Source organism: Lycium barbarum, chromosome 11 (assembly GCF_019175385.1).
Source record: "Lycium barbarum isolate Lr01 chromosome 11, ASM1917538v2, whole genome shotgun sequence".
Taxonomy (NCBI): domain Eukaryota; kingdom Viridiplantae; phylum Streptophyta; class Magnoliopsida; order Solanales; family Solanaceae; genus Lycium; species Lycium barbarum.
Window position 1 is genome coordinate 43,930,818 of NC_083347.1, and position 23,685 is coordinate 43,954,502.

A 23,685-nucleotide genomic window follows, 5' to 3' on the forward strand; every position below is an offset into this window, starting at 1 on the left:
ATTATACGGTCCGTATAATGAGCCGTAAAACTCATCAGTTCACTGAACTTATTCTCATCACTTCGTTTGATCTCCGATCCTGGCGGAACCTTCTTAACACTTGTTCAACACTTCAATACCAATCTAAGGGACGTTATAACTCTTTCCCAAAATGCCCTTAACTCATCATTAACCCGATACTCGTATTTCACTAGTTCATTCACTTGCGTACCAACGGAAGATTTTCCGAGGTGTAACAACCATACACTGGGGCAGAATTTTTTAGGGAACCTCAAAAATTCCTGTACGTTGAGATGATACAAGAGTCAATCAGATCAAGGCCTGAAACTGGGGCAAAATTTTTGAGAAAGATCTCAAAAATTCCACCAGTTCGGGGACTTAGCAATAAGACCTTCTGAAAGATCAGAGGACCTCGTTCGAAAAGCACATGTCATGACATTTAAAACAAAACAAAGATTTTCAAAAAAAAAAAAAATAACACGCATTTTATAACTTTACTTTTAATTTTTTTTAAACAAAGTTAGCATAAGATTCGCTCTAAAACCATCTCTCGAAATACTTAGTTCAAGAGGATTCAGAGGAGTATCAAGAGAAGACACCAGACGGGAGGACGACAACACTAATCGGCCTCTTAGGAAACTAACAATTTTTCTGTGGATGCTGGATTTTAAACAGGAAAGTAAAGTCGTCATCAATCGGTCTGCCCGCAACAAAGGCGAAAGGCAAACTCAACCAGACGTCAAATGGCCAAAAGGGTCAGAGCGAAATGAAAGGAAAAGAGCATCTCCAACCAAAAGGGTCATGAAATGAATGGACAAAAACATATTCGACCAAAAGGGTCACGTCATGGATTGAATGAGAAAGACATATTCAACCAAAAAGGTCAACAAAAAAAAAAATGGACGACAAAGACATATTCGACCAAAAAGGTCAAATAAAGAATGAACGACGAAGACATATCTGACCACAAGGTCACACAAATAACAAATGGCAAAGACATATCCGGACAAAAGGGTTGTCAGTGCGAATGGGCATAAAGAAATATTCGACCAAAAGGGTCCTGACAAAGACAAAGGGCATATCCGATCACAAGGGTCACAGCCAATACAACGGACGAAAGACAGATTATCCAACCGCAAGGGCCATATCTGTCATCTGCATGCCAAAAGGGTCATTCATACAAACTGCCAAAAGGGCCATTCATTCATACAAACTGGCAAAAGGGTCATTCATTCATAAAAACTGCCAAAAGGGCCATTCATAGAAACTGCCAAAAAGGCCATTCATTCATACAAACTGCCAAAAGGGCCATTCATTCATACAAACAGCCAAAAGGGCCATTCATACAAACAGCCAAAAGGTCCATTCATATCAAACAGCCAAAAGGGCCATTCATTCATAAAAACTGCCATAAAGGCCATTCATACTAACTGCCACAAGGGCCATTCATTCATACAAATAGCCAAAAGGGCCATTCATACAAAACAACCGCAAAGGCTATCTACACAAACAAACAACACCCACAAAGGCTATTTGTCAAAGAAACATGATTACACCACGAGGAATATCTGCAATACTGTCAAAATTAGGAAACAGGTACACAACCGCCAAAAGGAGTAGGCTCACTGAACCAGATCCGGACGATTGCGGAGCAAACATGGAACTTTTTCTTACGCAGCCGGTCAAAATAGGGTGCCCATGAGAGTCAAGCTCTCCGGCCAGGATTTAGAAGCCATCCGATCTCAGACTCAGCCACAATTTTGTTTGTTATTTACTTTCTTTACTAAAAACTGAGACCGATCGGGTACACACTGGGAAATCTGAGGATATTCTCGCATAAGGGACATACGCTTCCCCAGCGAGTCGAACTACATATGACCTGATTCGCAGAAACCGGGGATATGTATACGGGCTCAAGACCAGAGAGACGGTCACATTCTAATAGCCATCCGGAGAAGTCTTAGTCACAACGCTGGGGATCTCAGGACTTTCCTTTCAAATCACTTAAAGTCCTTAGTTGAGTCGAACTACAAATGACCTGAATTCTCGTATAGCCCGAGATATGTAGAAAACCCAGAAACCAGGGTCCGGCCACACATATTTGAAAACTGCATAAAAATGAGAGGTAGAATGCATCGGGTCAGTAAAAAATTAGGGTTAGTCATATTTCATTGCTCAGGGATAGTCTCGCCATCCCCGAATACCGAAGGGGCAGTTGTTGACACCTTATTTTTGACCTCCCGTGGTTTATTTTAATTACTTAGAGTCCTTGGATGATAAACAAAGTTGAACCATGCTTTTTTTTAAGGTCAAAATGATTTTATGAAATTATTTAGGTAAGTATTTTACCATTCTTATATGACAAAATAATTTCTATAATGTTATAAATCATTTAGGAATTAATTGGCACATTTTATAACAATTATGAGTTATTTTCTAGATTTAACCTAAGAGAAAAGCAATTTTAAATAATTATTTATTTGATTATTTAAATTGCCAAAATCAATTAGCAAAATAGTTTATTTCATTCAGTCCAAGGAATTTGATTAATTAAAAGAATTGATCATTTTACCCCTCAATCCTCAATTCTGCATACTCAATATGCATGGGCATAATTTGTTAGAATTAATCATAATTATTTCTAGTGTTTAATTATGATAATCATTTGCTTAAATCAACTAAGTTCATTAGTGTAATTTAACTTTAATTGGCTAATTAGGCTAAATATGGCCATAATTGAAATAATCAATTAGATTTAAAATCAATTGAGGTTATATTTGCAAATTAAGCCCATTTACATAATTGGCTGCATTTTAAATTAACATGTTAATGACGTCCTAATTAAAATACTATGGTTAATAATCGATGATTTTAATTTTGGTCCATTTGTTAAAATACCCGTTCTGCCCTTTATACACGTATATACGTTAAATATACATATAGGTATACACTATATAAAGGGGCATGTCCATTTCTTTTAACATCCGAACCGAGTCCAGCCCGAATGGGCTCGACCCGGCCCAAGTTATTTTCAGTTAAGGGGTAATACCCCTTTAATGTTTTCATTTCATACCAAACGCACCACTGTACTCTCTCCTCTCTCCTCTCCCCTCCCCTTTACCCCTAAACCCTAAGCCGCCGTCCCACTTTTATCTTCTCTTTTATGCCAAAAATGGCAGTGCTGCACGAAGTACAAGGTTTTGCAGTCGTGTACCCCCCTTTTCCAAGCTAACAATAAATGCTTCCATCCCATTTCCACCTTATATCATCCAAACACGATTATACGCCTTTTTCTTTTACTTTTCCTCTTAAATTTTGAGTCAAAGATTTGATTTTCTGTGTTATATTTGTTGTATTGTCACTGTACGTCCTTGTTCCTCATTGGTCTAATTCAAACCAACTGGATCGAGAGAGATCAGGCTCAAATCAAGCCATTCGTTGTTAGCAAGGGTCAATCTAGACCCTATAATTCATTTTTTCAAGTTTTTTTCTGAAAAATCTCACTTTGTACCACATCGTTGGTTCTAGGGTTTTGATAGTTTTTGGGGCTCGATAAATAGAATGCCAACCCTCACCATTCAAAAAGGTTAGAGAACCATCAAAGCTTGAATTTTGAGTTTCACTTGAAATTTAAGCTTTTTAGTAAAAATTTTAGAGTTAAACTTTTTAAAAGGTTGATTCTCTTAGTTCTAAGATTTATTTATTTCTGTTTGTGTGGCTGGGTTTGGATCGGAAGCACAAGGCTCTTAATTCGATCTTGTTCGCGGCTGCACATCAAAAAGGTAACATTTTATCTTATTTTTGCTCATTTTCTAGTTTATTTTTGCTCAACTATAATGTAGTTTGCTCTGTTAATGAATGCTTTACTTGAAATATTAGTTTTTAGTATGATTACTGCCCTGGCATGTATTTGAGTTTGCTGGGATCAAGATGAGTTGTTCTGGATAGCATGCTTGTCTTAAGTCTTTCTTTAGTTATTTATTACTCAGATAACCAATGTAGTAACATATGTATGTTTGAATAGCAATTTGGATAATGTGATTTGTTGAAAAGGATATTGTAAACCTGGATGTTCTTTTGATGATATTGTTCGATCCTTTCTGAACCTCTGAAACTACTAATGCATATAACTCATCTAAGTTTAACCTCAAAGATGTTTTAGTCTATTAGTTGAAGCATGAGACTCTAGGAATGAATTAAGAAGTCAACAAAAAATGAAGACCTTATGTTGTTCTCTTTGATAGTGGACTGTTAGAATGAACAAAAGGTTGTTGATAAGAATACTATGGATTTGTATGTGAGTTAGACTTCTAAATGGTTAAGCACATATTTTTTTTTTTGAATTGAGAAGAAGTTTTTGAAGTATGGTTCACTATGTAATATATGATTAAGCTGAATGGCTCTTAGTTAACACCCAGGATTATGAAATGGCATCATTTAGTTTAAAAACTTAAGTGTAGCACTGATCACCTAGAATTCTAGACATGTATAACTAAGGGAGTTGGCTGGACTTAAGGATTCAACTGACCTGGTAGCAGGTGCTATAAGTGAGCAGTTCCTTGGCATATTTAGCTAGCTTTGATCTGATAAACCATAGTGAGCTTATCTTGAATGTTGTTGTGTTTGAAAACCTGCTCCCTTTGGATAGGAAATTAATATTGTTTTGGTTGAACTAAGGAAGATCTCCTTATGTGAGAGTCTGTGTCTGTTCTCTTATTCTTAATAGCCTAAGATGCCTAGTTTAGTGATATTGGACAGTGTGTGCATGAAAGTGTATGATTTGATGAATGAAATCTTTTAAATCCTATCCCTTCCTTGCTTAACTGTTTGAATCCATGATTGAAATGATTTTGTTAGGTATGCAGTAGATATGATTGATAATAGAATAATAAGTTAAAAACTAATCTTATAAGAGAATGTGTGTAAGTTTAGTTGGAGTCTATACTTTTCCATGATTGCCTTAGTCTATCCCATGTTTGTAAAATCAACCTAAAAATAGAACTTATAGGCCTGTTAGAGTTCTGTTAAGGTTTAAAAATCAGAGATCATTTCATAATTAGAATTGCAGGATGATCTAGCTATAAGTTTGAACTGTATCACTGCCTATCAAATTGGGAATTGGTCCAATGATGAGATGAGGAGATAGGTGTGAATGCATAGGTTAAATCCACTTGACAGGTGAGGAAAGTGGCACTTCAGGAGAAGAAAGACAAAGTGGCCAAGTCATGCTTCATCCATAATGTCCTTCTCCCAAATGAGAAGTTTCCATAGCATACCTCATGTGTCCATGGGGTGAAACTTATAACATACACTCCTTAACTTTCCCTACTTTTCATTAGCCCAAGGAGATGAAAGAAAAAATGCATCTGGTAAACTGTTTTAACCAACTGATAAGAGAAAAGGGGGCTGTCCTTTATGTTGCTGGTTTGGGGGTAAGGAAGAGGGATAGATTAATATAAGACCTTAGTGATCAAGGTCTAGCTTAAGATGAACATTAGTGCACTAATAACATGATTTTGTTTTGAACTTTTGTGTTGCTTGCCCTCCCGAAGATTCTGTCAAATGCTGAAAGTCTTAGTCTTCCCTTTTGTGGCATCTAAGTTGTAACATAGTTGATTTCTGCACATCTTCTCCAAACACCTCAGGATATATGTTTAGAATACATATACTTAAAAATGTACGATCAGAACATTAGAGGTATAAGGGTTCATCAGCCAGTATACTGGGTGTGTATATAGGTATATGAGACCTTAGGAAGTGCATAGTAATGATGAAGGAAATAGAGAACTCTTTTAGACTTCAAACACTCAGTCAAATCTTAATTTGATAGGTAATTGGGCCTAGCCCATGTTGATGTTTGATAGTTGATCCATGTTCACCCTCAGACTAAAGCAGAGAAGAAGAATAGATGTTGGGTTGGGCCTTTTGTTTTGGGCTTCTAGGCCCTATTGGTGTCCTAATCTTAATTTGTGCATCATATTCACCGTCTACGTATTGTGTACATATATATACATGATAAGTTCAATAAATTGAATATAACCGAGGTCCTTTTTATTTTTCCTCCTCCATTGCGTGGCCATTTGGGCTGAGTCCAAAGCCAACCTGTTGGGCCAAGGCCCAATAGGCAATTCTTTGCATTAAGATCGAGTCCAGCTGATGAAAAATGGAAGTAAGTATTATAAAATACGTAGAAGGCCCAGTCATGGGTGAAAATGGCCAATTAGGGGCTTGCTACGCCCCTAGCCTTCCCTTCTTTTTTGTTTTTTTTTGTTGTTTATTTTGCATTTTTCTTAAAGATGTTGCATTTGTATTTGTAATGTTTATAAAACTCATATATACTATTGAAATTTTTATGGTTTTAACTAGTCGTCTTAGGACAACGGTGCTTACACCGTTTAGTTGACTTTAGGTCCCTAAACGATTTTCAAAACCCGGATTTAGCATAATAATTTCTCAAATTAAACGGATAACTAATAAAATCACTTTGGTACGAGCTAAAATAGAAGGACAAAAAGAAGATTTCAAAAAAATCATAAATGGTATGACATTTTTGTTAAACCAAATCAGTCTTTAACTATGACAATATATGTTTCCACAATCAAACTATGTTTCTGAACCAAAACCGAATCCAAGATTAAATGATTTGGGCCGAGCCCAATATTAGAAAAATAGAGGTTTTTTTTTGGGCTGAAGCCCACCAGGAATCAATAAATGATTTTGGGAGATTTTCGGACTGAACCTCATTTGATTTTTTTTAGAAAAGGAAACAAAAATGCAAACAAGAATTTGGGCCAAGACCAAACAGAAAAATGCAACCCTTTCAATGAAAGTGTCATATTTTAGGCTTTGAAGCCCAAATTCAGAAAAAATCAATTTTGTAGATACACTTATCCGCAAATTCATGATAGTAAAACAAATCATTTTATAAGTTAAGTTCTTCTCAAATAAGTGAAAAAAATGTTCGTAAATAAGGGGTTTTGGGATAAGACGTTCTAATGTACTATACGGATTGACCCGAAGTTAAGTGTGAGATTAAGCATGAATAGAAATATAGTTACTTATATAAAACCAAAACATTTTGTGTTTCTTTATAAACAAAATATACTATCCTTATACATAAAAGGAGACTATTCATATCCGGATATTATAAATCCGAACCTAAATACCCCATATATAAGGGGAATATATTCAATTCTTTTCTAAAACCAAATGATATGCAACAAGTGACAGTTTTTATAAATACGGGAATAAACACCAAATGAATAGTTCATGCAAATAATCATACACTGGAATTCGAAGGTCAACCGTATAGTACAGATCCTTAATACTAGGGTGCCTGAAACCTTCCCTAGGGGATCACCAGAACCCTTACCTAGAACTTTGGATTATGAAGGATTTATCACGGTATTTGAATAAACCATTCGCCACTGGTTTTCCTAATTTCCTAAAAATTAAGTGGCGACTCTTTTTCAAAACAGAGTTCGAAAGATTACCAACAAGTTCTTAGTAGCTTTCCGAGCGCTAATCCCACCCGCGAAATGCGAACCGTAACACCTCATTTGCTGCTGCCGCACGAGTCCTTACCATATGTGAGAGAATAGAAAGGAAAGTCAGATACCAATTTGAATCATCTAGATACCAATTGGAATCAAGTAGCACGAAATAAAGAAAGAAATTGAATTTTGCTAGTGTCCCATAGACTCTCAAAGATAAGTACAAACAACTCCGTATCGATCCGCAAGACTCTACTAGACATGTCCTTGTACAAAGAGATTGACGAACCTAGGGCTCTGATACCAACTTTGTCACGACCCAAATAATCGTGAGTGGCACCCACAATAATTCCCCTAGTGGGCGAACATATCCTTTTAACCAATCAACATTTGATTAATCAATTTTAACACATTCAAGGATATAATGATAATAAATTCTCCAAACTGTCTAGTCATGCCATATATAAATAGAGGTGCGGAAGTCCTAACTATTACAACCCCAAAATCTGAAAGTCATCGTACAAGGACTATAAAACATAACTGTCTAAAGCATGAACAACTGTCTAAAATAAACATAAATGTCTGAAATGAAATAGACATCCAAAATAAGAAAGATCTTCAGGAGGCATAGCATGGATAAGAGCTCACCCTCGGATCTGATCAGGAACTGGCCTCACGCTAAATATGAGGTCAGGTAGATATCTCTGGATCACAATCTGCACTCAAAAGAATGCAACAAGGTAGTATTAGTACAAACATTGTGTACCGGTAGATATCATAGGCCGACTAAGATTCGTATCATGCATAAAATCACAAAATCAATAGAATAGACAGATAGGCACAACATCACATAACCATATGAAACTATCACTAAGAGTCATCCAACACTGAAATAAGATAAGCCCACAAAAACAGTAATCAATAAAAGTAACTCAACCCGTGTTATTACCAACACAACCATAACTCACGAATTATCTCAACTCTGTCACATATCCGTACACACATGTTAAATGGTATTGTTTGCCCAAATAGGCATGACCTGCAGGGGACCCATGGTGTCCATGTACTACTCGCTCTGAAACTGACCTCTGATCATGAGCCCATAACTAGGCCATATCCTCACCCCCTGTCAAATGCGCCTTTTCATATTTATATTATCTTTCTAATGACAATGTAATTTCGTTCCACAATCAATAAGGAATGTGAACAATTAATGAATAAGTGTCAAGAAACATAAGTCACCATGCCACAAGTCATATCAAGACTCAAGAATCATTTCATCAATAGCATGAATAAGGGATTACTCCAATTCAACAAGAAGAGTATTCATTAACTTCGTCTTTATCATATAATAACAATTCATCACATAATAAATCAATCAATGTCAAACTTAGGTATTTCCAACCACACTTTATGTCCGGAGCCCTAATCATGCTTCTCCTATCAATTTCATAACATATACAATCAAAAATCAAAGTCTAACTCAAGTAGAGCGTAACCTACCTCAAAGCCGAACTGGAACAATGCAATCACTCCGCAATAGCTTTCCCCTTTTACAAAACAATTTTTATGCTAAAGTTACCTATTCATGAGTTATGAACAATGCAATCACACTATTCCCATTCATGAGTTTTCTAATCAATTCAACCCTTTTACAAGCAGTTTTTATGCTAAAGTTACCATCTTTATGAAACCCTAAGTCTCAATGCATCATTCTCACCATTAATAATAAAATTCTCATCCTAGGAAGTGATAATCTATACTCCTAGATGATTAAACAGCAATAAAATCAATAACCCATCTAATCATGGAACTCAATGTGATGATGGAATGAACAAAGAAGAGGGTTGAGAGTTACCTTTCAAGAGTGTTTTGGCCCTAGCCTTAGAATTTCGCCACAAGATTTCTTGGGAACTGTTTTGGAGTTATGTGGGGAATGGGTTCGGAAATAAGAATATATAACGTTGATTCTGCCTCCCGTCGGCCGTTGCAGTGGTCTCGCTATAGCGAAAAATGTCCCGCTATTGCGAACCTCATTAATATCCCCTGCCTCGCGGCGGCGACCCTCTACCCACTACGACAGACCGGCTACAGCAGGCCCACTCCCGCTGTAGCTGTCTATTTTGACCAGTAGCTCGTGTTTTCCCACCAGTTTTTCACCCAAAAATTCCAACACCTATCCGAGGCCCTACAGACACAAACCAAATATACACATGTATATAACACCACGCTACGGGCTCACCTGCAGCCTCAAAATTCCCAACGGAGGTCTAGTTTTCTAAGTCACCCCCATAACGACCTAGCGGGTCGTTACATCAGATACCAATTAAACAGTCGTTCGTCCCCATACGGACAAGGAAGAGAAACAAGGGAAAAGGTACTTGACTCAGTGAAAAACTGGGGATAATACTTTCGCATATCGGATTCGGTCTCCCAAGTAGTTTCCTATACAGGACGGTTCTTCCACTAAACCTTCATTGACGTTATTTCTTTCGACTTTAGCTTACGAACCTCTCTATCTAAAATAGCAATAGACACTTCCTCATAGGACAGATTCTCATCTAATAAGGCAGAATCCCAATGGATGATAAGTGAACCATCACCATGATATCTCTTCAACTTAGGGACATGGAACAGTGGATGAACACCTGACAAACCTGGGGCAAAGCCAACTCATAGGCTACATCCCCCACCCGATTGAGAATCTCAAACGGACCAATGAATTTGGGACTAAGCTCACCCTTCTTCCTAAACCTCATTGCACCCTTCATGGGTGAGACCTTCAATAAGAATTGTCCTCCAACCATGAACTCAAGATACCGGACCTTTCGATCAGCATTTTCCTTCTGTCTACTCTGAGCTGCCAAGAGCTTTTCCTGAATCACCTTAACCTTATCTAATGACTCTCTCAAAATATCGGTGCCCCATGGCCTTACCTCAAATGCATCAAATCACCCTATAGGAGACTTACATCTCCTCCCATGAAGAGCCTCAAACAGGGCCATATCAATGATCGAGTGGTAACTATTGTTATACGCAAACTTTGCCAATGGTAATAACTGATCTCAATAACCACCAAAATCAATCACACAAGCTCCGAGCATATCTTCTAAAACCTGAATAGTCCGCTCAGACTGGCCATCTGTCTGAGGGTGGAAAGCTATACTAAAGTCCAATCTAGTACTTAATTCTAAATGCAAAGTCATCCAAAACCGGGATGTAAACATCGTGCCTTTACCGGATATGATCGAAATAGGAACCCCATGCAGGCGAACAATCTCACGGATATAAATTTGGGCCAATTTCTTAGAAGTACGGGTAATCTGAACCGGTATGAAGTGGGCAGACTTGGTCAATCTGTCAACAATGACCCAAATCGAATCAAACTTACCTAAGGTCTTCAGAAGACTAACCACAAAGTCCATCGCTATCCTCTCCCACTTCCACTCTGGAATGGGCATCCTCTAAAGTGTATCCTCAGGTCTCTGGTGCTCGTACTTCACCTGCTGGCAATTCAAACACTGTGCAAGGAACTCAACAATATCACGCTTCATCCTAGCCCACCAGTAGTGCTACCCTAGTCACGGTACATCTCGGTAGCACCAGGATGAATGGAATATCTAGAACTGTGAGCCTCCGCTAAAATCATATTAATCAAATCATCGACACAGGGAACACAAAAATGCCCTTTGATTCTCAAGACACCCTCATCATAAATCACAACCTCTTTGGCGTCACCACACTAGACTTTATCACGAATCTTACTCAAGCTCACATCCTTGAACTGCCTGGCCTTAATCTGCTCTAGAAACGATGATATCGCCTCAACACAAGCCAACACTATGCCCGAATCAGACACATCAAGCCTCATGAAACTGTTAGCAAGAGTCTGAACCTCCCTGGCCAACGGACGCTCTGACGCAATCAAATGAGCCAAACTGCCCATGCTAGTTGATTTCCTGCTCAAGGCATCTGTCACCACATTTGCCTTGCCAGGATGATACAAGATAGTAATATGGTAATCCTTATGTAACTCCATCCATCTCCGCTGCCTAGAATTAAGATCCCTCTGAGTAAACACATGCTGAAGACTGTGATGATCAGTAAATACCTCGCAATGGGCACCATAGAGATAGTGCCTCCAAATCTTCAACGCAAAAAGCCACAGTTGCTAACTCCAAGTCATGAGTACGATAGTTCTTTTCATGGATCTTCAGCTGTCTGGAAGCATAAGCAATCACCTTCATTTCCTGCATCAAGACTGCACCCAAACCAGAACGAGAAGCGTCACAATACACTACAAAGTCCTTGCCCTCCACGGGCAAAGATATAATAGGAGCTGTAGTCAATAAAGTGTTGATCTTTTGGAAGCTTTCCTCACACTCGTTGGACTACTGAAAAGGCACCCTTTTCTGAGTCCAAAGGGTCAAATGCGAAGCAATAGAAGTAAACCCCTTCACGAACCAACGATAAAAAATAGCCAAACCCACGAAACTGCAGATCTCTGTCACGGAAGTGGGCCTGGCCCAATCTCTCACTGCCTCAATCTTCTTCGGATCCACCATAATCCCCTTTTTCAAAACCACATGTCCCAAGAAGGACACAGACGCAAGCCAAAATTCACATTTAGAGAACTTGGCATACAACTCCTTGTCTCTCAGCAACCCAAGAATAACTCTCTAAGTGTTTTTCATGGTCTTCTTTACTCTTCGAATAAACCAGGATGTCATCAATAAACACTATCACAAAAGAGTCCAAGAATGGCTTAAAAATGCCATTCATCAAATCCATAAAAGCAGTCGGGGCGTTAGTAAGACTAAAAGACATAACCAGAAACTCATAATGCCCATACCTAGTACAGAAAGCTATCTTAGGAATATCCTCTGCCTGAATTTTCAACTGATCATACCCCGATCTCAAGTTAATTTTCGAAAACACAAAAGCCTCCTGAAGCTGATTAAGCAAATCATCAATACGAGGTATGGGGTACTTATTTCGGATGGTGACTTTATTTAACTGGAGGTAATCAATGCACATCCGCATAGTCCCATCTTTATTTTTCACAAACAGAACAGAAGCGCCCGTCGGGGAGACACTCGGATGAATAAAACCCTTACTAAGAAGATCTTGAAGTTATTCTTTCAATTCCCTCAACTCTGCTGGTGCCATCCGGTATAGCGGAAAAGAAATAGGGCAGGTCCCTGGCTCTAAGTCAATGCAAAAATTATGGTCTCGGTCCGGAGGCATGTCTGGCAAGTCTGCGGGAAACACCTCCGCAAACTCATGTACCACAGGAACTGACTCAAGGGACGGATCGTCAACACTGGTATCACGAATATGTGCCAAATAAGCCAACCCCCCCGTCAACTAGCTTCTTTGCGTGAATAAAGGAAATAATTTTCTTTGGAGAGGGACCAAGGTTACCCTTCCACTCAAGTCTAGGCACCCCAGGCACAGCTAAGGTAACTGTCTTGGCATGACAGTCCAGAATTGCGTGATAAGGAGCTAACCAACTCATACCCAGGATGACATCAAAATCTACCATGTCTAGAATCACTAAATCAACCCAAGTGCCATACCCCATAAGTGTGACAGTATAAGATCGAAAAACTCTATCTATAACCAGAGAGTTTCCAACTGGAGTAGATACATGAATAAGGGTATCAAGTAAATCACAGACCATATCATGACCCATAGAGAAATATGTAGACACATAAGAAAATGTAGAACCCAGGTCAAATAATACAAAAGCCATCCGGTGACATACTGAGATGTTACCTGTAATGACTGCATCTGAGCCCTTTGCCTCTGTCTGGACAGGAAATGCATAACAATGAACCCATCCGCCAGTAGCCTATGAACCATTGCGATCAACCTGCCCTGTCTGAGCTCCGCCCCTGCCAGGCTGATGTCCACCTCTACCAGACTGAAACCCGCCTCTGTTAGGCTGGGGGCCACCTTTACCAGCTGTGTGACTACCACGCCCGGTCTGAGCACAGTTCCCACTATAAGATCCTCCCCCTCTCCCTGATATTGGAGCTCTGGGAGCTTGAAGCTAAGTATCCTGGCCACCTTGCCTAAGTCTTGGACAATTTCTTTTGAAATGCCCCATATCACCACACTTGAAGCACTCCCAGTCTAGGGTCGGACACTGAACAGAAACCGATGAAGATGAATAACCACCATAATCTGGAACTCTAGCTGCGAACCCCCTGACTGACTGGCCCCTGATAGGCCTCGAATTGAAGTCTGGATGGCTGACTGAACAGGGCGTCCCGAATAGACCTGGGAACTCTGGCCCTTAGAGAAAGAGCCACTGAAACTACCACCATTTCGGGCCATCTTCTCCGCGTACTTATTATAACCATCCTGCCTACCACCCTCGACAAACCTAACATTATCCACCACTTCCTGAAAGGGAGCACTTGTTGCTGCAAGCTAAAGAGTTGACAACTGAAGAGCAGTGTTCAACCCTTTCACGAATCTCCTAACCCTCTTCTCCTCCGTAGGCACAAGCTGGAGGGCATAGCGAGACATCGAATGGAATCGAGCCTCATAAGTAGCCACATACAGATTACCCTGTTCAATATTACTGAACTCATCACGCCTGCCGTCCCTTAAAGTATGAGGAACCTACTTATCTAAGAACATTTGGTAAAACTGAGTCCATGTCAATAGGGGCGACCCCGCTGGCCTGCGCTCCACAAAAGCCTTCCACTATAACTTGGCATCACCAAGAGCTGGAAGGTCACAAACTCAACACTATACTTCTCCACTGCCCCCATCTTATGGAGCCTCTTATGACAATCCATAATGAACTCATAAGCATCCTCAACCTGAGTGCCAAAGAAATTTGAAGGCTTCATCTTAGTGAACCTCCAAAACAAATCATGCTCATCCTTGGTCATCACTGGACCTCCCACTGGTCTAGGAAATGCCTCCAGTCCTGGAGCCTCATCCAAACGAGGAGCCACAGCTGCAGCATGCTGTAACCCTGGAGCACGAACTTCGCTTGGAGCTGGCTCACCCACTCTAGCACCCTGAGAACCTGGAATAGCTGGTAACACACCTGCCTCTGTCAACCCATTCAGCAGGTTCAACACTTGAACCATAACATTTGACAACACTGGAGGAGCAATAATATCTTATTGATCTGGTGCTGCTGCAAACTCTGCTGTTTCATTTGGAATTACCTGAGGCTCAGGGGACTCAGTGCGGCCCTGACCAGCCGCAGGAGCCCCGCCCTTGGCTGGTACTGCTGCTCTCCTGCCTCTACCATGGCCACGACCTCCTTCATGAACTGCGACCCCAGCGACCTGACCTCCACCATGAGCTGCCGCCCCAGCGGCCGGCGCGGGTACCCCATTTGGTGCTGCCTCACGAGTCCTCACCATTTGTGAGAGAATAGAAAGAAAAGTCAGATACCAATTTGAATCACCTAGTTAACAATTGGAATCAAGTAGCATGAAAGAAAGAAAGAAATTGAATTTTCCTAGTGTCCCATAGACTCTCGAAGTTAAGTACAGACATCTCCGTATCGATCCGCAAGACTCTACTAGACATGTCCTTGTACAACGAGATAGACAAACCTAGGGCTCTGATACCAACTTTGTCACGACCCAAATTAGCACCCACACTAATTCCCCTAGTGGACGAAACAATCTCCTTAACCAATCATCATTTGATTAATAAATTTTAACACATTCAAGGATATAACGATAATAAAATCTCCAAACCGTCTAGTCATGCCATAAATAAATAAAGGTGTGGAAGTCCTAACTATTACAACCCCAAAATCTGAAAGCCATCGTACAAGAACCCAAAAACATAACTATCTAAAGAATGAACAACTGTATGAAATAATCATAAATGTCTGAAATAAAATAGACATCCAAAATAAGAAAGATCTTTAGGCGGCATGGCATAGATAGGAGCTCACCCTCGGATCTGGTCAAGAACTTGCCTCACGCTAAATATGAGGTTTGGTAGATATCTCTAGATCACAATCTGCACTCAAAAGAATGCAGTAAGGTAGTATTAATACAAACACTATTTACCAGTCGATATCATAGGCTGACTAAGATTAATATCATGCGTAAAATCACAAAATCAATAGAATAGACAGGAAGGCACAACAACACATAACCATATGAAACTATCACCAAGAGTCATCCAACACTAAAATAAGATAAGCCCACACAAACAGTAATCAATCAAAGCAACTCAACCCGAGTCACTACCAACACAACTTTAACTTACCAATCATCTCTACTTTGTCACATATCCGTACACACATGATAAATGGTATTGTTTGCCCAAATATCCATGACTTGCACGGGACCCATGGTGTCCATGTACCACTCGCTCCATAACTGACTTCGGACCACGAGCCCATAACTAGGCCACATCCTCACCCCCTGTCAAATGTGTCTTTATATATTGATATTATCTTTCTCATCACAATGTATTTTCATTCCACAATCAATAAAGAATGTGAACAATTGATGATTAAATATCAAAGCTTCAGAATGTTCAAAGTCTAGCAATTATAATGCTAAGTGAGTAATGGATCATCTACTCAAACAAACAACAATTTGGGAAAATAACCCAACTACTTCTACCCTTTTCATATGGGTGAACTATCACTAAGTGTGAATTCATCATAAAATCAACCCCGACCATCACACTATTCCCATTTATGGGTTTCTAATCAATTCAACCCTTTTACAAGCACTTTTTATGCTAAAGTTACCATCTTCATGAAACTTTAAGTCTCAATACATCATTCTCATCATTAATAATCAAATTCTCATCCTAGGAAGTGATAATCTATACTCCTAGATGATTAAATAGCAATAAAATCAATAACCCATCTATTATTCAAGGGTTCGCAACTTCTAGGGTTCTATCCTTTTCTTCCACCATTAACGAACCTTACACTAATCATGAAACTCAATGTGATGATGGAATGAACAAAGAAGAGGGTTGAGACTTGCCTTTCAAGAGTGTTTTAGCCTTAGCCTTAGAATTTCTCCACAAGAGTTCTTGGGAACTGTTTTGGAGTTATGTGGGGAATGGGTTTGGAAATAAGAAAATAAAATGCTGATTCTGCCTCCCTTCGACCGCTGCATCGATCAATGTCTCACTGCAGCGGTCTCGCTATAGCGGGAAATGTCCCGCTATGGAAAACCTCATTAATTTCCCCCGCCTTACGGTGGCGACCCTCTACCCACTACGACGGACCCGCTACAATGGTCCCACACCCGCTGTAGCGGTCTATTCTGACCAGTAGCTTGGGTTTTTCCACCAGTTTTTCGTCCAAAAATCCCAACATCCATCCAAGGCCCTACAGACTTAAACCAAACATGCACATATACATAAAAGCACGCTGTGGACTCACCTGCGGCCTCGGAATTCCCAACGGAGGTCTAGTTTTCTAAGTCATTCCCATAATGACCTAGCAGGTCATTACACTCTAGCATGAATTAGGGAGTTTCTAAGGTGGATTATGAATTATAAATGAAGGATAGGGTTAGATGAAATTACCCCTATGAAGAATTGCCTCAGAATCTCTTGTTTTGCTCCCAAAATAGCTCTATAACCGAGAGCAATGAATGAGGGATGATAGGGTTTTGCAAAAGGATTTAAGTCATTTAAGTCCCCATCGACCGCTACAGCGGTATGCAATCCGCTACGGCGGAACCGCTGCAGCGGTGACATGACTTCCACGACGGTCACTCACATTTACTATACACCGCTATAGTGGCACGACCATTGCCACGACGATACCATTGCCGCGGTATTGGTGCCGTTACGACGGACACCAGTCACCAGAAAGTTACACAACTTCACAAGTCTCAACCCAAAATCCGACTATCACCCGATGCCCCACAGATACAAAACAAACATGCATACACACAAAAAGGGGCTACGAACTCACCTATGGCCTCGAATTTCCCAATGGGGGTCTCGTTGATCAAATCAACCTCCAATACCCCAAAACCAACTTTATAACCCAAGTCCCAAAACGGTCTCTAATGAATTGGGAAACGAACCGAACATACCCGCAAGTCACAAATGACCATCCGGACCTCTCAGAATTGACGAATTTCCAGAAAAGGTTCGTTTACCCAAGTCACAATTTTTTTTTTTGCTTTATGGCTTATTATCACAAAAACCAATCTAATATTCATCTGATGACCTCGGAAATTGCACCACCCGTTCCTGCAAGTCTAATATAAGCTAAATAAGCTCGGAAAAAGGTCAACAAGGTCAAAAGTACTGTAGCGGCAAAACAAATCATTACAAATTAGTCTCTAACACGACGTTCATTTGAAATTATAGAAATATTATAGATAACTTTATTGGAATTGACAACCGTAACTCCAATGGTATATTTAAGAAATTAGATAAACAACTAATTATTGTACCTAATTAATAAATGAAATGTCAAAATTGATCGTCCCAATTTGGCTTACTCAAAAACATAACATACGAATAAAAGGATGGTCACTCTGGCCCCTCCCTTTTACTCTAACTTTTTCTCCTTTATACACATTTATTTTTTTTGTTTTAACCTCATAGTGGTTTCACCAAAAAAACTTGGGGAAAGATTAGCAAGAACAATGAAACCGATTTTATGGTGAAGGCACATAAGAAATCTTACATTTACTTTTTTGTTTCAATTGTGTTGTTTACAAGTTAGAAAAATAATGCTGAAGTCACGTAAGAGATCATTTATGGCGAAAGTGCCTTATCATGTATGAGCCTTTAGGGTTTAGAAAAGCTACCTCAAACATCACATCACACCAGGAAAATGATTTTTTTTGTAGATTCTCTGAATCTTAAAATATACACTGAAAGTGCTTTAGGAAAGATGAGCCTTGCTCCAAAATTTAAAATATTCACTGAAGGCACATGGATAGTAGAGCAACTTCACTGTAAATATATTTTACGGGCCATTTATTTTCAAATGTGAAAGTTAGACGCTGAAGGTGCTCTACCAGGCATGCGTTTTCACCATTTAGGTTACATAATTTCTGACAAACCCATTTATTGAATTTGTCCTAAAAGAAAATCATTTCGGTCAAAAATTCATGAAACTGAGCGGTCACTATCAAGTATCTGGTTTGGCTTTGCTTCTAAAATATTGAAACTTTGGATTTATACCCTCTTACTCCATAATATTGAAGGTTTTATATTCATTTGTCTTACTCCATATTGGGTGTAACACGGTAAGGTTACATCTGCTCCTCTATTTTCCTTCATTTGTTTTTTCTCTCTTAGTTTGTTCTTCATTACTTGCTTTACAGTTTCTTTATTATTGGTTATGTTACTTCCTTGCTTCTGTTGCTACTTCTAACTTTTATTAGCTTTTCTCTTCTCCTTTTTCCTTGCACTTTTGCTAATTGATTCTTCGTTATTTTCTTGTTTTTTTTCATGTATATTTTAATTTATTTTGCGAATCATTTTTATTTTTGATTTAAAAGTTGATTTTTTTTGTCAAATTTAATTAATGGGTCTTTGATGCTAATCATCATGGTTGAGTAATGAATATGGGTGTTTGTGTTTTGAGCTAAATTTTCCTTAGTGTTAGTTTTCGATTCTTTTTGTGGGTATTTGTTAATGTTTTTTGCTTTGTTGGGACTTGGGTAGTTTCTTCTTAGATTTTTTAACATGCATGCCAGTTATTTGGTTTGATGAGTAATAATTTCATATTTTTTGGGCAATAAAATTTTAATCGCAAATTCAGAATTTCTTCATTTGCAGTCCGTTGATGACAACAGGTGGTAGCTGGAAAAAGACAAAGAAGAAATAGTCATACAGAAGCCTTTTCTTTCTTTACTGCAACTTCGATCGGGACAACCCACTATTTTGAATTTCAAGGTAATCTCATCCCTAAAAGAATTGGGTTTTATTGGTGCATTTTTTTACTTATGGTGTAATTTTTTTCGAATTTGGATTAAGAATTTTGATTTTGACCTAGAATTTGAAATTGGGGCTTTATGATTTAAGTAGAGGTTTGCTTTATTGATTTGCAATGAACTCTTCGCCTTTGATTTCTTAAAGCGTGTTTTACTCTCTTTGATTTTCACTGATTGATCAATTTATTTGTGAATCTTTGGATAGCATTTGCTCCGTCATATCGGGAATAGATAGGAAAGAGTAGTTTGACTACAATTCTGCGAATTGGTTACATAAACTCCAAATTAATGAGTTTTATTATCTAAACACCATCCACGTTGTTGTACAATGCAGGTCATTCCTTAATGTATCTCACAAAAATGTAGCCTTATTTTTGGTGAGCTCAAGTTAATCTTTATTTTTGAAATAATTTGATTGAGTACCTTCTCAAGCATTAATATCAGAGTTTGTTTTCTGTTGAGCTATAACATAATTACACCAAAAGTATATGCGTAGCATTTTGGCATCAACATAGGTCATGGAGCTTCAAAATCGAGTAATTTTTTCTTTTCTTATTTGCACAAATCAAAGAAGGTTAGTAGTCTAATGACAAAATTACTAAATTAGAAATTCAAAACCACGTCTGATGTAGATTGGTTGAAGTTGCAGGATTCCTAGGTTTCTCTGTAGAACCAGCACTGACATGAATACGGTAAGAAGATCCATCAAACTCTAGCCTAAGTTTAGGAGGCCTAAATAAGCTAGGCAACTACTAGTCCTTTATCTGTTTGCTAAAACTATCCAATTTTCTAACTGATCCTTGAAAACCAAAGCACATTATATCCCTATTCAATCACAGACCTCCAGCAGGCAACACTAATTTGGAATTCCACTGCTAAACTATTCACATAGCTTGTCCTGTAACAAAGGAGTCCACCTCTAGCACAAGGTCTCCAGATTTAAGCTCTCGCAAGTTCAAATGATTCTTCCTACTTTTGGTTGAACATCCCCCAATCATGCAATATTTGCTTTTTTTAATCAGTGTTGCTCTTTTTAATCTTGAGGATTGTTGCTTGTACTTTTCTCGTGAAATATCTATTTGTTGCTTGATAATAGGATATGTTCAAGATCTTGTACAGTAAATATAGGGAATATGTGAAAGATTAAGACGACTGAACCATCAATTAATATTTATGCAATTTATGGACCAAATAAAAAACTTTTTTTTAGCAAAGGATGAGGCAAAATTGTTGTCTTTTACTCACGGTCTCCCTTTTGTAAGAGTAATCCTACTTAAATTCATGAAACTACTCAGTATTTTTTTAGAAAGATCTGTTCGTCTAAAAAATATTAATAGTATGACTGCTGAGATTCTTGTGTCAAAGTTCTGCTTCTACTATTCATTAAGTTATGAACTTGTTGATGATCTCACTGAAATTTGATGCTGGTTGGTTTGGTATATTTTCTTTCATGAGTTCAGAATACATATTACTACTATTTCATGCAGTGAGGTTTCATAGGAAATTAGAAAAGGAAAATTATCTTCTGAAATAATTACTTCATGATCTATTTTTTGACTTTGGTATTTGCCTTTTCCAGTGTTCATTCGAGTTGGGAAGTTAGATGCTAAAGAAGTTCGTCCTCTGTTTAACATATTTATATATTGTGGAATACAAAACTTGAATGGATTCTAACATTATCTGGTATCTTTGTTTCTACTCTTTGCTTATGCTAGATGTTTTCTGGTTCACTGGTGTTTCATAAAGAATTGTTTTTCATGTGATTACGTGATTTATGTAAGTCCGATGTGAAGGTATCACTCAAATCAACTAAAAAACCACGACAAGGCACATAGTGAACAACTACAAAGATGATTGTCGATATCGATTAGGTCAGTGAAGACTTACTGCCTTTTGGACTTCCAAGGGACAAGATCAACACACTATAAAATTTGGAGAACTTATTTGTTTGCTTATATTTAGTGTACAATTACACTCTTCTTCTTTTTTATCTTTTGTTATTTAACTTTGCAGATATTGGAGTTAAGCAAGTCAATATGGCAATCAAATTTAATTTTTAGTGTATGTCAAATTTGATTATGTCTCTAAAAAGTTTAGTCAAAAATGCTTTAGAGAAGGTATGTAACCTCTTCTTTGAGTGCATAAAATTGCTTGCAATCATATTTCTCAGTTTTGTTTTTCTTGGCATTCAATTTTTTTTTTTGAGAAGGTAAAACAAAAAATCTTGGTATTCAATTATTAATGATACATAAGCTCATAAGTCAGTGAAGTATGAAACCATCAAATACATTGTCATGATTGTTTGCTTAATGGACATAATTGTGTTTTTATCTTCAGATGTTACTGATTATAGTTTGTGCATCTAAACTACCTATCAAACAAAAAAGAAGGATTGTGTCTAAACTACATTTCTAAGTAGATTTTTGAAGGCAACATTCTTGATCATTCTTCACCGAATTTATAGAAAATTGACTGATTGTAGTGACATGTTTATTCTTCAGGTGTTATTCTACTGGAGTTCTAAGGAAAAGAAGACCAGCTCCCAGCAAAAGAGAAAGCTGATGAATCTTCTTCCACTCCCCAACCTCTAAGGAGTCGTAGAGCAATGTCTTTATTGGCGGTTGCGCAACCTTCGATTGAAGCAACTTCTGCGGATTGCGACAGCACCTGGCCTTGGATCAAGGCTCTCACTCGCTCAAGACGTCGATGCGCCACCGGGTTGACCCTTTTCTTACCAGCATGGGGAGTTGCGATGGATGCCAAGATGAAGACTCCTCAGCGCCAATTAGGGGTACAAGAGATAGTTGGATCGTAAGACTTTCTCTCACATCCCACTCCCTTCCATGAGATAGTCAATTTTATGCATGGTTGATCATCAAAAAATGATGTGGACAGCTGACTACGACTTTAAATGATAGAAAATGTTAATCAAATAGCAAGTTCTTAGTTTGCTTGTTCTGTATTGCCACATCTTGGTTTAAACTTTATTTGTAATCATGTAGCTGTGTCTTTTGAAATATGAAGCCAACGTGACAGCAAAAAAGGCAAAGGCTGAACCTATCGGGAGACATTTAAAGTTGACACGATCTTTCACTTAGACACCTCAATTAAGACTTGTTCCATTTAGACACCTGTGATTGGGCCCAACCATGTCATTTAGACACTTTTCGCTGACTTGACTGCGTGAGTTTCAGACAAGGCTTTTTGAAGTGGGGAAAATATTTTTCTCAATTTTTAACTATTATTTTTTTGGTTCTTTTCCTTATTTAATTATGGGGGTCCCACACACCCTCTTCCCCACACTTCTTCTTCTCTGAATCTCCGAAAAAATGGCAACTTGCCAAAGTTCTTATTTCTTAAAAATATGAGATTAAAAGTTGGTGGACCTTATTCAATTATTAAGAAATAGGAGCAATTATAAAAATATCATCAAAATCCATACATTTTACTTTCATTTCTGTGTAATCCCTCATGCACAGATGCTAACATTCGTTCCATTTTTTCGTGAAAGAAGCTGCATCAGGTTAATGGCAACTTACACAGTGGTAATGGAAAAATGGCAGCTTGCTGGGGTGGGAATTAATCTCGGAAGAAGAAGAAGAGGGTGGGTAGGTGGGTGAGAGGGAAGGGAAGGGGTGGGGGGCGGGGGCGGGTGTAGAAAATAGTTTTTTGTTTCTTTTCTTTTTTATTTTGGCTGCATTTTTTAATTAACTAAAGTTTTGAAATAATTTTTCTACTCATTTTTTTTAATAATTATTTTGATATATATGCCACATGTCTTCATTTAATTTTCCTCTTTGACATGTCATCGACGAGTGTGTTACGCTCACTTTACATATTTGATCAAAAATTGTCTAATTGGAACAAATTTAGGGTAGTCTAAGCACTCAAATGGAACACCACTAAGTTCAGATGTCCAAGTGAAAAATCTTATCAACTTCAAGTGTCTCCCGATGGGTTCAGCCAATGACAAATAAGTAGAGAGTATTGCATGTTTCATGTTGCATCATATGAGACTATACATCCAGCTAAAGAATATAGTGCCTTTTCGTCTTTCTTTGTGAACAGTATGCCAGCTGAATGTCATTTGAGATTTTTTTTAGCATAAAGCTCATATGTTCAAGAGTTTGGTGCGCGGGCCATCCAGTTTGTGTTAAAAGATGAGCAATAATCTTACCATAATGGCAGGGGCGGACCCATGTATTGATATTTAGTACTCGAGCACCCATTAATCGTGGTGGATACTCTATGTAGACATATAGAAAATA

At 38.4% G+C, this 23,685-nt stretch overlaps 1 long non-coding RNA gene across 3 annotated transcripts; it reads left to right on the plus strand.

The window, feature by feature from the left end:
- The first annotated feature begins 3,055 nt into the window (after positions 1–3,055).
- Positions 3,056–23,473, plus strand: LOC132620289 (uncharacterized). Of its 3 annotated transcripts, none has more exons than XR_009574755.1 (5): positions 3,056–3,586; positions 3,737–3,782; positions 19,263–19,379; positions 21,919–22,228; positions 22,929–23,473. It is a non-coding gene; the product is annotated as an uncharacterized LOC132620289 (long non-coding RNA). The 3 variants fall into 3 exon arrangements; XR_009574756.1 differs by having other exon boundaries at positions 22,932–23,473; XR_009574754.1 differs by lacking the exon at positions 22,929–23,473 and having other exon boundaries at positions 21,919–22,548.
- The last annotated feature ends 212 nt before the right edge of the window (positions 23,474–23,685 follow it).